Consider the following 21,526-nt stretch of genomic DNA (forward strand, 5'->3'; position numbering starts at 1 on the left):
CATCGATGAGCTTTGGAACTCAGACAATGTGTGCGTGTATTGTTTTCTCTTAAGGGATGCAGTGTTTTGCGACATACAGCGCACTTTTATCGTATATGGTAATAAGATGTGCCTGGCGTCACAGTTTATATTAGAGCGGGCATTTTAAATATTTGTTAGAAAGCAATTTGGTATTTACACAGTGGTCTATGCAATCGTGTTTAGTCATGTGCAAGTTCAGTTGTGTTTGGATTAATTCAATAGACCTGCCTGTGAAGCTGTGTATTCTGCAGAAGCCTGTACAGATCAGTGTTATCTGTGCACTGCTGCTGTGTGTTAAAGTGTAATTAAATGGTTCAAAAATAGAATAACAAATGTGTGTGGTCCCCCCAAAAGTATAACCTGCACTGAGCCAATGAGCCAGCCTGGTTCCTGGAACTAAGGGATAAAAAATGTGTGGGGTTCCCCCGTATTTCCACTAACAAGCACTGGGCTCCAACAGCAGGGAGGCGTGGGTGATGCATTAGCTGAGAGGCACACTTTATGTGGTCCCCCAGCCAAAACGTTATCCTCCCCCAACTAGTCAGCCTATGCCATAGATTTCTCAGAAAGTGGGGTCCCCCTTAATAAAGGGGTACCCACTACCAAAGATACCCCTGGCCTGAGCTGAAGCCCTGGGCTATCCCCTGCACCCCAGGGCAGTTGGTGTGGAGTTGATGCTGGTTATAGTTAGAAGTAATATTGTCCATTACAGTGGGACTATTGGTCCCAGCAAGACGGCAAGTGCCAACATCCCCAGACAGTAATGATGACACCTGCACCCCTACTGTTAAGGAAATATAAAAAAAAGACAAAACACACAACCCTTTATTACACATTCACTGGCACTCGCACTACATACTTAGCGCTGATCCCTGGTGCAGGTCAGTCCCCTTTCTCCAGTAGCCATCCATAGGGCTTAGCAAAATCGCTTACCTGATTCTGCTGACACAGAAGCTCTGTATATACATACTGTACTGTATATATACAGTGTATCCCAGGAGAATGACAGCTCCCCACATGGTTCTCTGCACTTCAGCCACTCCCAGTTAATCAGCCTCTGCTGCCAAGAAACTGCCCACTGACTGGCTGAGAGTGGTCTGACTCTTAGCCAATCACTAGTGGTATGTACTAGTGGTACACTAGTGGTATATAGTGTGAGTGTCAGAATGAGTGCAGGTGAATGTGTTATTTCCTTTACAGTAAGGGTACAGGTGCCAGCAGGCCCCTACTGTCTGGGCATGTTGACAAAAGAAAGAAATGGTGGGGCATGGGGCAAAGAAAATGGGGTGAGAGAAAAGCGAGAACTGGGGGGGGGGGAATGAAAGAGAACTAGGGGGAGTGAGAGAATGAAGAAAGAGAGAGTGAACATGGAAAAAGAAGGACTGGAAAGAAGAGAGAGATAGAACCTAGGGTGAGAAAAGAGAGATAAAGAACAGGCTGCAATGGTGGTCACAACAGCTAGTGACCCAGCAAATGGCTAAAATACTAGTTTATAAATAAAAAAGCAGATGAAGTGTGTACCTAGCTGATCTGGCGGGCAACGGCTAAGGCATTTTAAGAGATGAGGGGACCTGTGTGCAACCTCCATCGTGGGTCCTCTTCTCCCTGGCAGCTAGTAGACTGCCTTGTTCCCTGGGACACCTCCATTACGCATGCGCAAATAACTCGGAAATGGCTGACCGTGGGAGTCCAGAGGGGTAAGTATACTGTATGGGTGCAGTGTGTGCAGTGTTGGCCCCCCTGGACCTAGGGGCCTGTGTGCATCGCACACACTGCACCCATTATAGAAATGCCTATGGGCAACGGGCCTCTGCATCAGCAAGTGCATAAACACTTGCTGATGCAGGGGGGCCACAGAGCAACATGGCTAGCTAGTGATGTCTTATTTTTGTCCAGCAGTAGGGCCAACCAGAAGACATCACTAAGGATGGCAGGGGCATGCATATTGCGCATATACACTGCCTGATTTGTGCCGATGGGAATGATATGTCAGTCTTATCTGCCAGATCAGACGATATAATGTCTAGTGTTTAGATATAATGTCTAGTGTTTACCCTGCTTCATACTATACCTTTGGAACATAGAAAAAGTCTTAATTCCACCGAAACAAATAAAACAAATGCATGGTAGAAAATATATAGTGATCTTAACAATAACTGTTTTGCATTAATAACAGCATGGCATAATAGTGCATGACAATGTCCATTAATGTGGAATTGCTTATCTTTGTTGAATTATAAAATTGTTGTTATAGGACAGTATGCATTGTTTTGGACAAGAATGGTTAGATAAACAACTAGACTAAAACTTTTAAAGATGGAATAATTTGCATTTATCTAGAGAGTGTAAAAATGTCAGAGAAGAAGATGAAGCTTTGTTCTTCAATAGGTTCCTGCAGTGCAAAACATATGGCATCTGCATATAGAGGATTCCTAAGAGACCAAATGAGTGAATTGAGTTAAAAGTACCAGACCATCCACCTCAGGGAAACCTAAATAGATAATTACTCCAGTCTCCATTACACAAATTAGAAAAAAGTTTTGTCTGTAGACACTAAAGTTGAGGGCTACATAACTGAAAGTAAATTAGCTTTTGAGGTAAGAATACATTATTAAAATGATTAAATATCCTTAAACTAAAACTTGAAAGTAGTCACTTAATTAATAATAATAATAATAATAATAATAATAACAACAATATTATATTAAACAAACATGCATTTAAAGTAACAATACAGTGATTCAAAGACTGTGTTCCCAGGAGGGGATGCATTTAGCATCCCAGCTGTCGGGATGTCGGCAGTCATGTGCCGACTCCAGAATCCCGAAACCACTCAGGACACTGGTGCTGGATCACCAACAGGCGACATCCCAGGGGTGAGTATCGCAGTGTGGGTTAGAGTTAGGGCCGGGGGGGTGGGTTAGGGTTAGGCATGAGGGGTAGGTTTATGCACTGGGGGTTAGCCCCATCTGCCACCCTCCAAGGTTTAGCTGTAGCCAACACCCCCCCCCCCCCCCGAGGGGTTATCCCTAGCCACACCCCTGCCCCCACCAAGGGTTAGGTATAGAGGGTGGGGACAGGGGTAAAATTACTTACCCCCTCCGATGTCGGAATCTTCAATGTCGGGTTGCTGCGATCAGTCGTGTGACTGCCGGCATCCTGACAACCGGGATACAGTATGTTACAGTAGCAATACTCTTGACTGCTTTACTAAACATGACACATTTTATCTTTGGAGTCTTTGGACTCCATATTGGTGTCTCTATTACATATAATTCTGGAGCCAAACAAAGCCGATAAACCGTACAGATATAAAATATTTGTATATATTTCATTATTTTTTTCTGGAATTGTCCCACTTTACGCTGAAACATGGTCTTATACTATATTGCTATATAAATAGTTTTTTTACTTCATTAACACAATTTTATATTAGTCTTTAGCAAAATCTGTCCAAATACACAATGCTAAAGCTTTTATAAAACTACTCAGGGATTGTCACCCTTCATTTAATCATTTGTTGGTGAAAGACATTATTATTTTTTTCAAAAGCCCTCATAAAAGCTTTGCTTGCCGCCAAGGAAGTAAGGCCAAAGCATGAGTAATGGGCATTGTTCCAAAGTGCTGTACTTTTATGTGCATACTGTATATCTAACCAATGAAAACGATGGTAAAAATAATGGCCCTCATTCCGAGTTGATCGGTCGCAAGGCGAATTTAGCAGAGTTACACACGCTAAGCCGCCGCCTACTGGGAGTGAATCTTAGCTTCTTAAAATTGCGACCGATGTATTCGCAATATTGCGATTACTAACTACTTAGCAGTTTCAGAGTAGCTCCAGACTTACTCTGCCTGTGCGATCAGTTCAGTGCTTGTCGTTCCTGGTTGACATCACAAACACACCCAGCGTTCGCCCAGGCACTCCCACCGTTTCCCCGGCCACTCCTGCGTTTTTTCCGGAAACGGTAGCGTTTTCAGCCACACGCCCCTGAAACGCCGTGTTTCCGCCCAGTAACACCCATTTCCTGTCAATCACATTACGATCGCCGGAGCGAAGAAAAAGCCGTGAGTAAAAATACTTTCTACATAGTAAAGTTACTTGGCGCAGTCGCAGTGCGAACTTTGCGCATGCGTACTAAGCGGATTTTCACTGCGATGCGATGAAAAAGAACGAGCGAACAACTCGGAATGAGGGCCAATATGTGAATTTATTCAATTTAATGTAAATTAGTACCTCTAACTAAATGAATCTTAATAAATCCACTCATTTGAAAGATGTTTGCCATTGTAATAATACCTCTAACTTCATACACGTTCCAGCGATTCTCGCCAAGATTCAAAACATGTGGAATTTTTTGACTCACTTGTGAAGAAAACACATCTTGAGCCAAAGAAAAACATACAGTTAAAGAGTACCAAAATGTACTGAAATTTGACAAGTATATCAAAATATTTTTAGCCATGACATCAATATTTAAACAACTTCTGCAAAGTACAAATGCGAATGATTAGGGTTTGTCTGCATTTCTTTGCTTACTCTAAGTGAAAAGTACAAACCTCATAGTAATAAATTTGAACTCATGCTGAGATGTTCATAGAATATAATTTTGGAAGATAAAGTGAATTTGGAAAGCTCATAAGAGAAACTACAGCAGACTGCAGACCTTTTTATTTAAGCCAATACAAATGGGAATATATCACCTGTGTAAGCCACATTCTGACATTCAACACTAGCGCAAGTATGAATGTATTGTAAATGTAGTGTGAATAATTGCACAAAATGCCAGATAATATGTAACATATTCCAATTCACATTGCTGCTAAGTGATTTATAGTTGTGGCTGCAGTGTTTTGGGTTATCTGTGCTCACATTGCACATCCAACATAAATATTATGGAAACTCAGGCTAGTATTTGTGGGCAGGGTCGCCATCAAGGGAGTACTGTGGGTACACTTGTCATGGGCCCAGCCACTCTGACAGAGAGTGGAAGACCCGAGCCACTCCTGCCACCTGCAAGAATTGCTGCTGCTACTGCCAAGGCCACTGCCCGTTCTCCCGTTGGTGCTGGGCTGCGGGATGCTGCCCGCCGCCCATGCAGCAGTTCCAAGCAAGCTGCAAGAGAAAGATCACTGTCGGCTGCCTGACGCTCGCTGTACCGTAAAGTTTATTTTACTGCATGGCCTGATATCATGACGTCATGCCATGCCAGTAAAGAGAAGAGGAGCTGCCAGAGTCCAGACTGAGGAGCAGAGATGAGTGGGATTGTGGGACATGGTCACGAACAGAAGAAAAAGAGCAGGATGGACATTCACCGCAAGTAGAGTAAGTTTGTAATTGCTGAATGCTGAGAGAGGCAGAAGGGGGCACAGGGCTGGCTGGGAATAAATGTCTAGGACACAGGGCATCTATGTGCAGTGCATGGCAGCAGGGCTTCTCAATACGGGGGTCAGAAGGCTGCCTGGCTGCACTTTCCACTCCCCACTAATTTACATGATCATTAGCACTGCATCAGAATTAGCCCCAGAATGTGTCACTGGTTGACTCAACCAAGATGAGCAGCAGCAGCGGCCACCTCCCATCATCAGCCAGTCCTCATGTCCCTGGTGCATGCTTCAGTTGATGCCCTTCACCACCCTGCCAAGGTCCATCCCATCCTGTCCGGCACCCCCCCATGTCTAGCTTTGCCTGTACTATGCCACCCCCAGGTCCAGCCTTCCCTTCATTGTGCCCCTCTCCCAGTTCAGCGTTACCTGTCCTGTGTCCCCCCAGATTAAGCTTTCCCTGCCCTGTGCACCCCCAATAATGACTAGTCTTTTCTGCCCTGTGCCACTCCCACACTGGATGTTGCTCCACCCACATTATCTACAGGTATGCCCACCTCTTTTTTTTTTTTAGAGGGGAGTCTACCTATTTTGCCAGTCCTGGGCCTCACAATTTCTGATGGCAGCCCTGTTTGTGTGAGGTGAATGCTAACTTTTCAAGTACTGTGCCTAATAATAATCAATTACATGAATTTAAACTACACAAAATGTAGGAAGTGCATTGTGGCAGGTCCCTAAGTTTTTTTTTTTCTATAAATATACTCTTTAATATTCTTTAAACCAATGTTTTAGTAACTCATCATACAGTATCCCCTGAAAAAAAAAACCTAGACATTACAAAACCCTGATGCCAGTACAATTAACATTTTCAAAGATCTGTGGAAGTCAAAGATGACATTGGGGGTAATTTAGAGTTGGTCGCAGCAGCAAATTTGTTAGCAGTTGGGCAAAACTATGTGCACTGCAGGTGTGGCAGATATAACATTTGCAGAGAGAGAAGGATTTGGGTGGGTTATTTTATTTCTGTGCAGGGTAAATACTGGCTGCTTTATTTTTACACTGCAAATTAGATTGCAGATTGAACACACCACACCCAAATCTATCTCTCTCTGCACATGTTATATCTGCCTCCCCTGCAGTGCACATGGTTTTGCCCAATTGCTAACAGAATTCCTGCTGCGATCAACTTGGAATTACCCCCCATGTGCACTGCAGGGGAGGCAGATATAACATGTGCAGAGAGAGTTAGATTTGGGTGGGGTGTGTTCAAACTGAAATCTAAATTGCAGTGAAAAATAATAGCAGCCAGTATTTACCCTGCACAGAAACAAAATAACCCACCCAAATCTAACTCTCTCTGCAATTGTTAAATCTGCCACACCTGCAGTTCACATGGTTTTGCCCAACTTCTAACAAATTTGCTGCTGCGATCAACTCTGAATTACCCCCATTGGGTTACTTAGATCACTCAGTGAACCTTGAAAAATGTATTCTAGTATGATCAGAAAGACTAAAAATGAATGTATTTCACTGCCTGTGACTTACAAGTAATTTGATATTTTTCTTTATTTCATTTTTTTTTTTTTGGGGGGGGGATTGTTTTTTAATATAAGGTAGAAAGTACACAAAATAGAAGAGGATAAAAGAGTAGGGGATAGCAAACAGTTTAGACATAAAATGAAAGACCACTTTCCAGAGGGTATGGCTTATCAGCAAAAATATGAAAGACATCTTATTTAGGAGGATATTTATCGAAGCTTGGAGAGAGATAATCCTGGAGAGAAAAAGTACCAACCAATCAGCTCCTATCTGCCATTTTGAAAAACAGGATAATCAAGAGAAAAGAGATGACCTGGCGCCTATTAACCAGGCAAAATACCTGCAGCTTATTCAGTAGGTATACTCAACCGACAAACAGACAAAAAATGTTTAGAAAAAAAGTGGTGAAAAAGTGCTGGTATGAGGCTAATAATACAGGTTGAGTATCTCTTATCCAAAATGCTTGGGACAAAAGGTATTTTGGATATCGGATTTTTCCGTATTTTGGAATAATTGCGTACCATAATGAGATATCATGGCGATGGGACCTAAATCTAAGCACAGAATGCATTTATGTTACATATACACCTTATACACACAGCCTGATGTTCATTTTAGCCAATATTTTTTATAACTTTGTGCATTAAACAAAGTGTGTGTATATTCACACAATTCATTTATGTTTCATATACACCTTATACACACAGCCTGAAGGTCATTTAATACAATATTTTTAATAACTTTGTGTATTAAACAAAGTTTGTGTACATTGAGCCATCAGAAAACAAAGGTTTCACTATCTCACTCTCACTCAAAAAAGTCCGTATTTCGGAATATTCCGTATTTCGGAATATTTGGATATGGGATACTCAACCTGTATTAGCTTTTATTTTTTATTTATTTAAAAATTAATAATAAAAAAGCACAATGTCTCAATCAATACAATACTGTAAACATATATCGGCCGGCCGTAAAACCACAATAGTTATACCATAAAATATATATATATTCTTTTCCCAATCCTGGGATAATTGAGCAACAATAAAAGTGTCCAATAACTCGTGTAATTCTTAGTTCCGGTCAATAAGACCTAAATGGTAGATTTGGACCACACTTCAAATGAGGAGCACAAAAAAGATAAGATGCTTGTTAGGGCATATTTATCCAATGAATATATGGTAAGATATAGTAAAGCAGTTAGTAGTATTAGTTGGTAGTGCTGCACAAACTCAGAGCATTGATGTTAGAAGTCAGCATATTAAGAAAGCATCCTATAGCTGAAACAAATTAGTCAGGAGTACTGTGAGGGCCACAGATATCAGAATTTGTTTATGGGAGAAAACTACAACTATCTGAAATATGAGTTTACCCAGTTGGGTGTAGGGGAATTATTGAGTCCCCATGTGCAGTTATTGGACTAATTGAATTACACTCTTGCACAGTCTGTTACCCCAACCCAGCGGCTGTCTCCAATGGGGATTTTGATGAATGTATTTGGATGGGACACCGGGGGGAAATACAAGAACTATGGACTGCTGATCCTGTTTCTACCAGAACCTGGCAAGACTCTAATGATTTACGTACTGTAGGCCACACACCCACCAGACCAGGGAAAGAAATCCCAACACAAGCCTTGTGACAATTGCTAAAGGCTTTGGACATGGAAAACTGGTGGTCTCCGTACAAACTGTAAAATGCAATTGCTATTCACAAAACCACCAGGCCCCCAAGAGAAACCAACCAGTCATTGTTATGACAGGGCACAGACTGTCTAATGTAGGAGAGCATCACTGCGCTCAGCAAGCTTATGCTACCCAGGACACAGGGTGTTAGGCGCCGGGGTCCGCTCGCCGGGGTCCGCTCGTCGGTGCGGCCCGGCGCCTAGCAACCAGGGACGCCGTACGCGAACAGCCGCCGGCTCCCTGGCAACGCTGGACGCCGGGCGCGCTGAGCCGCACGGACCCTAGCAACGGGGACGCCACTGGCGGACCGTGTTCCCCGTTGCTAGGCTTTAAGGGTTAATGTTTTCTCCTGCTCTCTGGCCGGGCAGCAAGGCAGCTGCACGGCATTTATTCTAATCAGCCTTTTGGCAGCTGATTGGAGGACTCCTTGTTAAATACACTCCCAGGGCTTCTCACAGACGCCGGTAATAGCTTCCTGCATGCTGTCTTTGTTTGCTGAGAGTCTGTTCCAGTCTTGCTGTATCCGGTCATTCCAGTATTGGAAGCTCTGAACTCGGAAGTTTGTCATCTAATTCCTGGAGTCCTGACTAATCACCTTATAACATCCAGTGGTGTTCGTGAGTCACGGCCTTGCCGTGTGTTGCGGCTTGTCCGCTTTATTATTTATTATTTATGTTTTGGTGCATTTTGCGGAGGGTTCCGCTTCCACAGGTCCACTCTGGTATCCGGCGGTGCCGGGTAGGAGTATTGGACAAGTGGATTTTGGTTGTCCTTTTCCCTGGCGGGTTTCCGCACATACTTTAGGTTTTGTCAGTTAGCTTGTAGCCCCTGGCCTGGTTGTTTAGTCAGAGGGCCCCTTGTTATCACCCTGTCTCGGATTTCCCTTTGTCTCCCATTAAGACCTGAGGGGGCATCGGAGTTGGGCAGACTTAATCCGCCCTTCAAACGCGGCTGCCATGGGCTCAAGCAACCATAGTCTCGCAGGGGATTTCTGACAGCACGGGCGAGACAACGGAGTTAGGGCGCCAGGGGCTATTTTCTATTCCCGCTCCCATAACCAGCATTCCCTTCCAGTACTCTGACCATTGCCATGAGATCTCCTCCGGTCAGGAGTACTGGAATCATAACATTATTACCGGCCATACCAAAACCTAAAATTAAACTGGGTTTAATTTTTTTCTTATTCAGTTTTGTAAGAGTTATCGGCCTCATGAATCCCACAGGTTTAGGGCCAAATCCTGGTCAGCTCCTAGTCAGCCAGATTCAAGAACTTACTCAGATGTTTCAGGATCTTTCCCTTCGGGTGAAGTCGCAGGAAGATCTTTTACGAACTTCCCCGAGGGTAGTCCCTGAACCAAAAATGCACTTGCCTGACCGTTTTTCTGGTGATAGGAAGGAGTTTTTTAATTTTAAAGAATCCTGTAAACTTTATTTTCGTTTAAGACCGATCTCCTCAGGTACTGAATCTCAGCGGGTCGGAATTATTATTTCTTTGCTCCAGCGAGATCCTCAGACCTGGGCATTCGGTTTAAAAGTAGAGGATCCGGCGTTGTCATCAGTAGACGCCTTTTTTGGGTCTTTAGGGCTTTTGTATGATGACCCTGATAGAGAGGCATCCGCTGAGAGTCAGTTACGCACTCTCAGACAGGGTAGAAATCCTGCAGAAGTTTTTTGTACAGAGTTTCGCCGTTGGTCGAACGACTGTGGCTGGAATGACCCAGCCCTGCGCAGTCAGTTTCGCCTCGGCTTATCAGAGTCTATAAAAGACAGTCTCCTTCAGTATCCCGCTCCTGAGACTCTCGATAAACTCATGGAGCTTTCTATTAAGATTGATCGTCGTCTCAGAGAGCGGAGGGCTGAAAAAGGAGCACCTGTCAGGTCTACTCCATGTGTATTTTCCATTCCTGAGGACGTAGAGAAGCCCATGCAGATGGGTCTCTCCCGGCTGTCTCCAGAAGAAAGAGCCAGAAGGCAAAACTCTGGTCTTTGTTTGTACTGTGGGGGTAAGGGACATTTTGCCCGTAATTGTCCGATCAAGTCAGGAAAACGCCTCGACCAAGTGAATTGTGAGGGGGTTCACTTTGGTCTGCAGCTTATCTCCTCGAAGAACTCCCTTTTAGTCCCAGCTAAAGTTTCCTTTGGCAGCCTCTGTTCCTCGGTGTCGGCTTTTGTTGAGGTTGATGCCTCGGAGGTTGGAGTGGGGGCTATCCTATCTCAGAAGGATCCGGACACTCTGGAACTACATCCTTGTGCCTTTATGTCCAGGAAATTCTCATCCACTGAATCCAACTACGATGTTGGTAACCGGGAGTTACTGGCTATTAAATGGGCTTTCGAGGAGTGGAGGCATTGGCTTGAGGGAGCAACACATACCATTTCAGTATTGACTGACCATAAGAATCTGCAATACATCGAATCAGCTAAGCGGCTGAATGCCCGGCAGGCTCGTTGGGCTTTGTTCTTTACTCGTTTCAAATTTATTATAACTTTCAGGCCAGGTTCCAAGAATACCAAGGCAGATGCTCTGTCACGCAGTTTTCTTCCGGTTCATGATAACAGTCCAGTTACTCCCATACTTCCATCTTCAGTCATTTGGGCAGGCCTCACACAAGATTTATTTACCCAGTTAAAACAGCTTCAACACCAAGCTCCTGGAAATACTCCTGCTGGTCGTTTTTACGTCCCTGAGTTCTTGAGAGCAACTGTTTTGACTGAGTTCCATGATAACAAAGTTTCCGGGCATCCGGGGATCTCTAAGACATTGGAGTTAGTCTCCCGCTCAGTATGGTGGCCTGGTCTTTCTAAAGACGTTAAGGAGTTTGTTTCTTCATGTCAGGTTTGTGCACAGCATAAGGTTCCCCGTTCCTTGCCTATCGGGCAACTTATGCCCTTGAATGTCCCTCTCAGGCCATGGTCTCATATTTCCATGGATTTTGTGGTGGACCTTCCCCTTTCAGCTGGGTGCAGAGTCATTTGGGTGGTAGTAGACCGTTTTAGCAAGATGGCTCATTTCATTGCCCTTCCCCGACTGCCATCTGCCCAAGGATTGGCAGTGTTGTTTCTCCGCCATGTTTTCAGACTTCATGGGTTGCCCACTGATATTGTTTCTGATCGGGGTCCACAATTCATTGCACAATTCTGGAAGTGTTTCTGTGCTTCATTAAAGATGAGATTATCATTAACATCTGGTTACCACCCACAGTCCAACGGGCAAACCGAGCGAGTTAACCAATCATTGAAACAGTATTTGCGTTTGTATTCAGCTAAACTCCAGAATGATTGGTCCGAGTTTCTTCCATTGGCGGAGTTTGCTTACAATAATTCTTGTCATTCCTCCACCAACGTGTCTCCATTCTTTTCAGTTTTTGGTTTTCACCCCAGAGCTAATTTTTTTTTTCAACATTCCTCAGTTTCCTCGCTAACCTTAACCTCCCATCTCAGAGCCATTTGGAAAAAAGTGCACCTTGCTCTCAGAAAAGCGGCCTTTCGAGAGAAAAAAATTTCTGACCGGCTCCGACGTCCTTGCAGTTTTAAGGTGGGAGATAGGGTATGGTTGTCGACTCGTAACATTAGACTTCGACAATCTTCAGCTAGGTTGGGACCCAAATTTATTGGACCATTTCATACCATTAAAAAAGTTAACCCAGTTGCTTTCCGGTTACGTTTACCAAAATCTCTTCGGATTGGTAATACGTTTCATTGCTCCCTGTTGAAGCCATACATTTCTTCCAATAAATTTCCTCGGAAGATCTCTCAGGGAAGATCTCCAGTGGATGTACAGGGGCAACAGGAGTTCCTGGTGGAGAAGGTTCTCGATTCCAAGTTGTCCAGGGGCCGGCTCTATTTTCAGGTTCACTGGAGAGGTTATGGTCCAGAGGAAAGGTCCTGGGTCCTGGATAAGGATCTTCATGCCCCAAGGCTCAAGAGGGCATTTTTTCGGGAGTTTCCTTGGAAGCCTGGCTTTAGGGGTTCCTTGACCCCTCCTCAAGGGGGGGGTACTGTTAGGCGCCGGGGTCCGCTCGTCGGTGCGGCCCGGCGCCTAGCAACCAGGGACGCCGTACGCGAACAGCCGCCGGCTCCCTGGCAACGCTGGACGCCGGGCGCGCTGAGCCGCACGGACCCTAGCAACGGGGACGCCACTGGCGGACCGTGTTCCCCGTTGCTAGGCTTTAAGGGTTAATGTTTTCTCCTGCTCTCTTGCCGGGCAGCAAGGCAGCTGCACGGCATTTATTCTAATCAGCCTTTTGGCAGCTGATTGGAGGACTCCTTGTTAAATACACTCCCAGGGCTTCTCACAGACGCCGGTAATAGCTTCCTGCATGCTGTCTTTGTTTGCTGAGAGTCTGTTCCAGTCTTGCTGTATCCGGTCATTCCAGTATTGGAAGCTCTGAACTCGGAAGTTTGTCATCTAATTCCTGGAGTCCTGACTAATCACCTTATAACATCCAGTGGTGTTCGTGAGTCACGGCCTTGCCGTGTGTTGCGGCTTGTCCGCTTTATTATTTATTATTTATGTTTTGGTGCATTTTGCGGAGGGTTCCGCTTCCACAGGTCCACTCTGGTATCCGGCGGTGCCGGGTAGGAGTATTGGACAAGTGGATTTTGGTTGTCCTTTTCCCTGGCGGGTTTCCGCACATACTTTAGGTTTTGTCAGTTAGCTTGTAGCCCCTGGCCTGGTTGTTTAGTCAGAGGGCCCCTTGTTATCACCCTGTCTCGGATTTCCCTTTGTCTCCCATTAAGACCTGAGGGGGCATCGGAGTTGGGCAGACTTAATCCGCCCTTCAAACGCGGCTGCCATGGGCTCAAGCAACCATAGTCTCGCAGGGGATTTCTGACAGCACGGGCGAGACAACGGAGTTAGGGCGCCAGGGGCTATTTTCTATTCCCGCTCCCATAACCAGCATTCCCTTCCAGTACTCTGACCATTGCCATGAGATCTCCTCCGGTCAGGAGTACTGGAATCATAACACAGGGCTAGAAAGTAGGGGGAGGTAATGTGACGACACGTGATGACACAGCCTGCGCGTTGTGTCACACAGTGGTAAAAGACACATGGGCCAAGATTTACTAAAAAATCAAGTTTGTCCGATTTGTGTGTTTTTTTACAAAGTCCCAATCCGGGGACTTTGACCGAAAGTAACCTCACCGCTGACCACAAAGTTCCCACCATTGGATACAATGGAGAGCATAGGCGCTACATTGTATCTCTGCCGTGTGCAGCCTCACAAGATAAACAAACTGGTGATTTTCCTAATTGCGCAAAAACAGACAGTGGTGCAGCTATGAGAAAAAAGGGATTCTTCACAACAATCCCAATGGCATATATAAAATAGGAAAATATGTTCTCAAATAAGCGCAAACACATACATATCCTAATAGTCTTTTTGTCCTCCTTCAATGGTGCAAAAGATGGTACCATGGTTTTAGCTTCAAATATATGAAGAAATTTTCAGGCAATAATAGTTCCTTAAAATGCCACAGTCATTGGGAGAAGACGATGGATCTCAAATAGAAAGAAAATTCATAGTGCAATATTGCCAAAGAATAAAATCAAAGAATTTATTACAACTATGCACTCACAATAAATAAAACAGGTAACAGCATATAACCATATAAATGGTGGATAATTCTTAGCCTGGGGACACAGCAGTTAACACAAACGCCCTCTAAATGGAACAGATCCGGACTATTCCACAGAAAGGAACCATTTGCAGCTCACCCGACCAGTTCACCGTGACAGCTCACACAGCCTAAAGCTTTTCGGACATCCAGGTCCTTCGTCAGAGGCATAGTGAGCAATCAAACATAGCAAGTATAAATAACCCATACAATTAACATTATGCAAAACAGGTGCATTCAAAATTAGCGCTCATTCACGATTGACCGGAACCGGAAGTGACATATCACTCCATCCAGCGGAAGCGGAAGTGATGTTTTTGCATGTCATCATGCGGAAGCGGAAATTATGTTTTTTTGCGTGTCATCATGCGTTCCACAGCCTCCGTTCCAGGAAGTGCATCTTCACCACAATTCATTTTATTAAGGAAATGTCCAATAACATAGAATCTCATCCGATAAGATATCCATTGACTCATATTAGATACCGATGAGATATAAAACATAAAAAATATAAAAATATGTTAAAAAACATTCAAATATAAGAACCAATAAGAATCAAATAAAACAGAAGACGTCATTATAAAAACCACTTCAACTCAAACTCTGCATTTAGCCCTTTTGGAATTAACGTTTTCAATCTAAAAATCCATTGCATTTCTGCTTTGGCTAGTCTAATATCGATATCCTTACTCCTCCATGTAGGGCTAATGATTTGAATCCCCCAAAAAGATTTCATAAATTTGGGATTACAATTATGACAATTTTTAAAATGTGAGGAAACAGAGTGAGTTAGGAGTCCTTTTCTAATATTATAGACATGTTCAGCCAATCTTGTTTTTAGGTTCCTCGTGGTTTTACCAATATAAGTAAATCCACATTCACATTGTAAGGCATATATAACATTTTTAGAATTACAAGTGATAAAATCCCTAATTTGGTATGGAGTGTCGTTGACTACAAATTCTTTAATTTTACTGGCACCTTTAGTGGTATGACACATTAAGCATAATCCACACCTGTGGAAACCATGACTACGAGTACTGGACCTATTGGAAATATTAAGAGCACTATGGACCAATTTGTCTTTAATATTCGCTGACCTGCGGTAAATAAAAGATGGTTTATTGGGTATCCTAGATCCAATAATCGGGTCCTCCTTTAATATGTCCCAATGTTTTCTAAAAACGGTTTCTATTTCCTTATGTTGTGAGTTAAAACCACATATAAAAGACCATTCGTGTTTATTGGCAACCTTCTCATTAGATTTTGATGTTAAAAGAGAGCTACGTTGGAGCTTAATGACCCTATCTTGCACCTGTACAATCTTATCCTTATTATATCCTTTATCTATAAAACGTTGACCCATTTCCTTCATTTGATCATCGCATATATGGGTTTCTGTACAGTTACGCTTGACGCGTTAAAACTGACTAAAAGGTACACTGTCCAGCCAATTACTATGATGTTGGCTGGACTTTTCTATATAGCTATTAGAATCAGTCAGCTTCCTGAATACCTTTGTGTGTAGTTTACCATCTTTAGTGTATAGCACTAAATCTAAAAAGGATATTTCACATTGGCTGATGAAGAAAGTTAATTTGATATTATTTTCATTGGAATTGAAATCATTACAGAAAGTTAATAATTCATCTTCAGTACCTCTCAAAATAAATAAAACGTCATCAATAAAATGTTTCCAGGACACCAGGCCCGCCCCAAGCCCTCCATCTCTCCAGATGGTGAGATCCTCCCAGTATGCCATGTATAAATTGGCATAACTGGGGGCGAACCTGGTGCCCATGGCGGTATCAATCTGTTGGATATAGTAAACCCCATCAAAATAAAAGTAATTATTCGTTAAGATGAATTTAATTGCTTTAATAATAAATAATTTAATATCATTAGAAAGATCAGACTTTTCTAAAAAATATTCCACATCTAAAATTCCTTTCTCCATATTAATAATAGAATATAGGGTTGATATATCACAGCTAGCCAAAAAATAATTATCCTTCCATTCTAACTGGTCTACATTTTTTTTTTTTTAAATCTGTTTATTGGTGTTTTTTCATAATATGAGTTCAAAATAGAAACAATGAATTAGCAAACAATGGAGAACATGAAGAGAAGAATAAATTGACATATACATTATGCTATGTTAAAAGGAGAACAGCTCAGATCCGCAGAATATAGACTTGTTCATTACAAACCATAATCTGCTTTTTATCTCAATATTATTGAACCAACTCTGATCTAGAGATATTGTATTTTGGTGGTACCGCCGTATACATCAAACTTGTGGAGTCAAAACAATAGAGATCTCCATTTATGCTATATCAACAGAATAATAGAGAAAGGTATAATTACCTCTATGACCAGATAACCGATTAGCAAATAACAATAATCACGATAATCAAGATCAATTCTTTTGGAATTCGGTATCCTGGCATGTAAATAATATTAAACAGAGGAGAGAGAAAAAGAAGAGAAGTAGCAATTGAGTGCCGAAGAGAGAAGAGAGTGGGGAAAAGGGGGGTAACACATAAGGTTGGCTGGTTGGGGATATGGGGATGTCCTGTCTATATATATATATATGATGAAAAGAATCGTAATTGATGCAGTAGTATAATTATGGGCAGCAGGGGGATCTCGTCCTTCAGGTATCAATATATATTAGTGTGGTGTGTCACGATAAGGTGTCTTCCAGTAATTTGCTATGCAAGAACCATTCTGTGTGTTCGAAAACCTTAAATATTTGAGTCTGTGTGGTCTGATCCCGTGAATCAATATAAAGACCCCATTTTTTATAAAAGGTTTTAATCCCTGATTCAATGTTGATTTGGGCCGATTTTCTGTCGTAGTATAAGATCTGCAGAAGTTTACTGTGTACCTCTGTCAGAGTCGGAGATGTGGACAAGAGCCATTGGGTCAAGATAATTTTTTTAGATACCGTTACTAGGACGGTTAGGAGTGGTTGTATCTTCCGTCTTCCTGGTCCTAAGTCCCATTCTGAGAAATTTGCACACAGGAAAGACAGCGGTGTCGCTTCCGCATGGATATGTAATAGCTGATTAATAAAGGCCATTACTTTATGCCAGAAGCGGCGGATCAGACCACACTCCCAAAACATGTGATAAAATGAAGCTACACTGATATGACATTTAGGGCATTCCCCGGATTCCGTAGGGTTAAATCGAGCATGTTGTATGGTGGATATGTATGCCCTCTGTAGGGTGCGAAGATGGACCTCCTGTAAGTACGGGGAGGCTAAGGCTTTCAGGGAGGAGATATAGTGATCACTGAGTTGTTGATGGGAAGTCAGACTAGGTATGTCCTTACGCCATTGATCAAGTAATCTATTTCATCTATTTTCTGTTGATCTGGAGGTCAGAATGTTATATATCTGTCTGATACGGGTGGGTCCAGCTTTGTGTGCAGCGAGTGAGAGCAATAATGGAGTAGAAAAAGAAGAATTGTCCTGGGGATGGACATGTTTAAGAGTTGTGTGGTGTAAATAATGCCTGGTTTGGAGGTACATGTAAAAGTGAGTGTGGGGTAGGTTGAACTTTTCTCGAAGGAAGGAGAAAGACAGTATAGAGCCTCCCGGATCAAAGACCTTGGAGGAATTGGAGAGACCCTTCTCTTTCCAGAGTCGGTAATTAGGGTTAATGAGTGATGGAGGAAAGGCAGGGTTGCCCCATAGTGGAATGCATGATGATATCTCTGGATTACTCCTGAATTTTTTGTGTAGAGAGCGCCAGTTATAGTAGATATCATGGAAAAGGGGGTTACTGCGAATCGAGGAGGGGATCAGGGAGGGTCCACAAAGTAGCAAAGCTCCCGGGGAATAGGGAGCAAACAAGGCCTCGTCCAATGCGGAGTCAGTGAAGAGTTCCCTGTCGAACAGACAGTCAGCAGCGCAGCGAAACAGGGAAGCCATTGAGTAAGACGCGTAGTCAGGGACCCCGAAACCACCTGCCAATTTAGGAGCCATTAATTTGTCTAGAGCAATGAATGATTTCTTCCCTTTCCACAGGAATTTCAACATAATTTTCCGTAGGTATTGAATGTCTTGATTATTAAGTCGTACTGGGAGCATTTGCATAAGGTAAAATAGTTTGGGGAAGACTATACTTTGTAATACAGCTATCCTCCCCAATAATGATAAGGGAAGTAATTTCCAACTGTCCAAAAGTGTTGTCACCCGTGCAAGACCAGGAGAGTAATTTTCTTCATATAATCTAGACAAATTCGCCGGTATTTGGATCCCTAAGTATGTAATTTTTGTGGGAACAATTTTAAAGGAGAGGGATGAAAGAAAGTCTGATATGATGTTTGTAGTGGGGCCTAAGAGTAAAATTTCTGACTTGGCTACATTAATCCTATATCCTGCCCTGTTCCCAAATGCCTGAATCAGACCCAGGATCTCTGGAATGGAGCTCACTGGGTCCGAGACAAACAAGAGCATGTCATCCGCAAAAAGGGCCAGGCGGAGATCAATATCTCATATTTTGATTCCTTTAAACACTGGGGATTGTCGTAGGGCTATCGCCAGAGGTTCCAGCGCTATGGCAAAAAGTAAGGGAGACAGGGGGCATCCCTGTCTGGTACCTCTGTGTATCTCAAAAGCTGGGGATAGAACTCCATTACATGAGACCTGTGTCAGAGGAGTAGTATAAAGAAGTTTCAGGAGATTTACAAAAGAGTCAGGAAAGCCAAAAAGTGAAAGAGAAGAGAAAAGATGGTCCCAGTCGACCAGGTCGAACGCTTTTTCCGCGTCAAGAGAGAGTATAACTGGGTGTGTGGTGTGAGATAAAGAGGAGGAGGAAGCATAGATAGCTGACAGGACCCGTCTTACGTTGACCTCAGAGTGTCTTCCCCAGATAAATCCCGTTTGGTCCTTGTGTATAATATGAGGGAGTAAATGTTTAATCCGATCTGCTAATATTTTGGAAAGTAACTTATAATCGAGGTTCAGTAAAGAGATTGGGCGATATGATCCCGGCTGAGAGAGGTCCTTCCCAGGTTTAGGAAGAACCTTGAGAATGGCTGTATTAAAATGTCTGGGAAGAGTGTCAGAGGCCAAAACCGCATTTAGGACCGACACTAAAGTTCCACCAATGCGTGGTAGAAGAATCTTATAAAAATCAGCACTGAAGCCATCAGGACCCAGTGCCTTGTCCCTGCCGAATTGACCAATGACCTTCTTGACTTCTTCAAGTGTGATGGGTTCTAGTAATGATTGGATCATAGTGGGGAGTAGCTGTGGAACAGGGAGAGTATCCCAGAAAGTAGAGGGCCATGGGGAGCCAATAGGAGAAGTCATAGACAAAGGAGGAGGGGTTGGGGAGTATAGGCCTTCATAAAAGGATCTCATCACGTCAGAAATTTCTTGGTTAGTGGTGGTTAGCGTGCCAGTGGATGTTTGGAGCGGGTGTGTGACCATAGGAGGACGAGAACCATTTAGTAAAGTCGTCAATAATTTACCAGTTCTATTGCCAAATTTATAGAATCTATAACTTACTGAGAAGGAGAATCTACTGCCCATAGCAGACATAGGCCCTCATTCCGAGTTGTTCGCTCGCAAGGCGATTTTAGCAGTAATGCACACGCTAAGCCGCCGCCTACTGGGAGTGAATCTTAGCTTCTTAAAATTGCGAACGAAAGATTCGCAATATTGCGATTACACATCTCGTAGCAGTTTCAGAGTAGCTTCAGACTTACTCGGCATCTGCGATCAGTTCAGTGCTTATCGTTCCTGGTTTGACGTCACAAACACACCCAGCGTTCGCCCAGACACTCCTCCGTTTCTCCAGCCACTCCCGCATTTTTTCCGGAAATGGTAGCGTTTTTTCCCACACGCCCATAAAACGGCCTGTTTCCGCCCAGTAACACCCATTTCCTGTCAATCACACTACGATCGCCTGAGCGAAGAAAAAGCGGTGATTAAAAATCCAAACTTCATAGCAAATTTACTTGGCGCAGTCGCAGTGCGGACATTGCGCATGCGCACTAAGCGGAAAAACGCTGCGATGCGAAGAAATTTTCCGAGCGAACGACTCGGAATGACCCCCCTAAATTCATCAAAATGAGTTTTGGCATTAAGATAGGAGAGGCGGTTTTGCGAGGTAGGGGAGGATTTGTATTGCTGGTAGGCTGTCGACAGGGGTCTCTGAAACTCCAAATATTGAGTGGCATATTTTTTATTGTTGGCTGAGACGTAAGATATGATATCACCCCGGAGAACCAGAATAATATAGGGTCTTCTTCTAGATGGGATGCATTATTAGTCTGGAAAGATTCCCAGGAGGATTCCAAATTCTGTTGAAATTTTAGGGAGTTTGCGAGATATGACGGGAATCGACACAGTTTAGGAAATGGGGAGGAGACATTTGGAAAGTGAAGGGTCGCTGTTACTAGGGCATGGTCCGAGAGGGCTATGGTCTCAATTTGGGAATCAGACACATGAGGTAGTAGAGAGTGGGATAGTAGAATGTAGTCTATCCTAGATAGTGTGTGGTGGGCAGCGGAGAGGCATGTGTATTCCTTTTCCGTGGGGTGTAGAGCCCTCCAGATATCTACTGCTTGCAGTCTTTCTGCTAAAAAGGGGACTCCGAGTTTGGGCAGTGAAAGATGTCTCGCGGGGGGATGTGACCTATCTAGGTAGGAGGAAGAAATAAGGTTAAAATCACCGCCTAGGAGCAAGGGCTCTGTTAGAAGGGGGGTCAATTTGGCTAGTAGAGTCTGAAAGAACATCTTGTTGTAAGCATTAGGAGCGTAAACATTGCATATAGTGTACATTTTACCATTAATTTTAGCAGATAATATGACATAACGACCATCTGGATCATCTATAGTGGAGACCACCTCCGTGAGAATATGGCTCTTAACCAATACAACAACGCCCCTGGCTTTAGAATTATATGAGCTAAAACCCAGTACCCGCCAGTTTAAGGTGTTCAACTTCACCGTCTCCTCCGGCGTGAGGTGTGTTTCCTGCAGGAAAGCCAAATCTATCCGCTGTTTATTAAGATAAAGGAGTATTTTCCGTCTCTTCGCTGGGGAGTTAAATCCCCCTACATTCCAAGTTCCCACTACTAAATCAGGCATGTTGTCATGGTAAAGATAAAACATATGCACCAACTACTATCAGCTTTATACGAATAAAGACAGTCACATCCTAGGAGGGGGGTGGGAGAGAGGGGGGATGAAGGAGACAATACAAGGGAGGGAGAAGTATTAGAATAGAAAAAAGTAGGCAACAGGTCATACAATATGAAAAGCATTACCGTACTAATAATCATGCTAGCAATGACCAGCGACCTCCGGCCAACGGTCATGCA

This window comes from Pseudophryne corroboree, chromosome 5 (genome assembly GCF_028390025.1).
Source record: "Pseudophryne corroboree isolate aPseCor3 chromosome 5, aPseCor3.hap2, whole genome shotgun sequence".
Classification (NCBI taxonomy): Eukaryota; Metazoa; Chordata; class Amphibia; order Anura; family Myobatrachidae; genus Pseudophryne; species Pseudophryne corroboree.